The sequence below is a fragment of the Petaurus breviceps genome, unplaced genomic scaffold (genome assembly GCF_028583685.1).
Source record: "Petaurus breviceps papuanus isolate PSGF00001 unplaced genomic scaffold, PetGlider_PUasm1.0 90603, whole genome shotgun sequence".
NCBI classification, from domain to species: Eukaryota; Metazoa; Chordata; class Mammalia; order Diprotodontia; family Petauridae; genus Petaurus; species Petaurus breviceps.
In genome coordinates, this window is record NW_027187284.1 from 3,173,005 (window position 1) to 3,176,118 (window position 3,114).

Genomic DNA, 3,114 nt, shown 5'->3' on the forward strand with positions numbered 1-3,114 from the left:
CTAAGGGTTCATAAGCCTGGCTTCCTAGCAACATGAATTTATTAGTACAATATTAGAGTGTGATGCCAAAATCTCACTTACTCAGTAGACAACCTGCTTGCTCATTTCAAAATTGTTTGATAAGCTGGACGAAGATAATAGCTTCTTCACTCAACAGAGAAGTAGAGAGAATCAATTTTCCTTTTGAAAATATTAATCTGAGCTAAGCAAATATTATTTAGTGCAACATTTTATACTAAACTCTAAGTATATATTTGATTGAAGATATTTAGAATATCATCTGATTTATCTGTCAGGCAATAAAACGTTCCTTATAAGTGAGCTTTCTAGATAAGTGAGGCTTGGCCTTGAACTACAAAGACTCTTTTTTATATAAGCATGCGCCCATGCTTAAGCACACACACACACACACACACACACACACATACACACACACACACACACACCCCTTAAGAAATATTCCTGGAATATATCTCATAATCTCTTGATATTTTAAACTGAATATATTAAAGGTAATATGAGCTTTATTTAATGACTAAAGGGTAATCTTTATCCTATATAAACTTTTCTGTGATTTAAAGCTCTTCATTTCAAAAGCTCAGGAATTCTTCCTGATTCCTTCAAGCTATTAATATTTTCCTCTGTGAGTTTACCTTCTGCTTACCTTTATGTATCTTGTATAGATTTACATATTGTAAGCCTGTAGAGGGCAGGAATTGTTTTTTCTTTTCCTTTTTATGATCAATGCTTAGTACTGTGACTGGCACAGAGTAAGAGTCCTTGTCACTTGATTGATGTCACATATTCCTTTGCACTATAATACTCTGATGCTCTTAGAGAATATTGATTTGAGTACTTTGTTCAACTTTGATTTAATCTGTGTAGGAGACAACTGCTGTATTAACTCCCTGTCAATGCAAGTTAGCAAATGCTGCACGTAGATATGCTTAGAGTTACCTTGGATGCTGAAAGATTAAATAATTTCCCCAGGGTCAAAAAGGCAATCCATATCTGTCAGAAGAGGAATTCTAACCTAGGCCTTCTTGACTTTAAGGCCAACTATCTAACCATTATGTTATACAACTTCTCATGGCTTATCTAAAATAGATACTTAAATGTTTGTTAAATGAAAGTGTATACCAATACACAAAGGACTGAAAACTGCTATGCTTCTTATGATTTTTACATATTTTCTCTTTCCTTCCTTGCTGTTAGTCAAGGAAAATCAGGTATGTGAGAAAATATCAAATATCTCTATATACTGATATCTCTGTAAGGCTTCTCTCAATTCCTCCATTTTTAAAAAATTCTAATGTATCTGTGCTATGTGATAAACACATTTATTAGAGCGATCACTAAACTGTAAGTAAGAAAGTTTCAAATGAGTCTTGAGCAATATGCTTATGATGCAATTCTGTGGGTACTTTTATGCAATAAATCCCATCAAAACTGAATTTGAAATGCATTGGAATCATTCTTTTCTAGTATCTTTGTAGACATTTTCTATGTGTCTTGCAATAAAAGTTTTCTAATTGAAAGGCAAAATTATCTGTAGAATGTATAAAGTTACAAACTGAAAACATGTAAATTTTAATTTCAATAATCACATGAATATATTTATGAGATTTTTGGTCTTTGTTTAACTTTGAACATAAAAGGTGTTACATTTATTTCCATATGGGGGAAATTAATTCAGCAATAAAAATTAAAATTCTTAGACTTAAATATATTGACATAAGCCATAAATACTGATCTAGAGGGCTTGGGAATATAATCATCATCATCTTCATCATATTACAATCAACTTCATCTTCCCCCTCCTCAAAGTTATTATCGGAAACCAGTTTTCCCATACTAAATGGTTCATATACTACCACCAGGGAAATTAGCATTTCCTCTATAATTTTATAGTCTTGTAAAGTTGTGTGTTAAAATTAAGGGGTTGTTTACATTTGAAAAGTTCAATCTGAGCTAAGCTAATGTAATTTAGTAAATCATCTTATGTGATTATGCACACACATTTAACTGTAGCTATATACAATATCCCCTATTATATCTGTCAATGTTGAATTTGCCTAGGTTTGCCAGGGTTACATAGTCATTACATACCATCAACCAGGTCTTCCTGACAATGACTGGTCTCCATCTACTATACCACTATGCCTCTCAGAATTAAGGAAGATATAGCAAATTTTAGGGTAAAAAATTCATCCAACTTTAAATGAAAAACTACTGTGCAAACCAAATATTTTGAAATACTAACAAAAGCCCCCTAACACTGAATAAATCATTTGTACAGAATTTATTATTAAAAGTGAAAAGTCATGAAGAGGCTGTATACTCTGCCACATGAATGGAATAATGGACCTTATGAAGAATCAAAGAATACAGTTTAGTATTTGAGAAGTGAAATATCCCTCACATCAAAATTTTTCCACTGATCACAAAGGGGGAAATATCTTTTTATGAAAAGGAGAATCCACTATCTCTTTATATCCAACAATCTAATGCCTTTGTGTTGTGTTTTCTGTGGTTAATTGCAATTTCATTCTATGTTCTCAAATTTTTGCAGGCCTAGATATTTTCTTTTGAAGTCTTGAAATATGGCAAATGGAATTTTAGAACGAAACTTTTAAAAACTAACCTTTCCAAATTAGTTGACAGCATGATAACACATAATAATTTTTAATGTTATGAAACATCTGCAACCTTACAATTTTGTGCATAAACAAAAAAAAGTCTGACAATCCATTTACAATTCATATCAGTAGGCAAAGGAAACCTATGCTTCTTCAAGTCTTGCTGGCATGATTTTAGATTTCAAAAGAAGATTCTGTAGCTCTTCATTTGCTAGTTTTTCCATCACTCTCCTCAACATTTATAAATTGCATTCTTCCATAATTCCTTAGCTTCTGTAAATGCAAAGAGCAGAAAAACACACATATTGCAGCAATAGCTAGAGATAATGTTCTGCATTATAGTTAATAACTAGGCAGAGTTTGCATAGAAGCAATTCGGAATGCCTGGAGAGTTGATCCATAAGTATAGTTGTATCCTTGCTGCTGGGAATTCATTTTATTTCCCCTGCTACTTGAATGGCTTCCATTCTTTTGG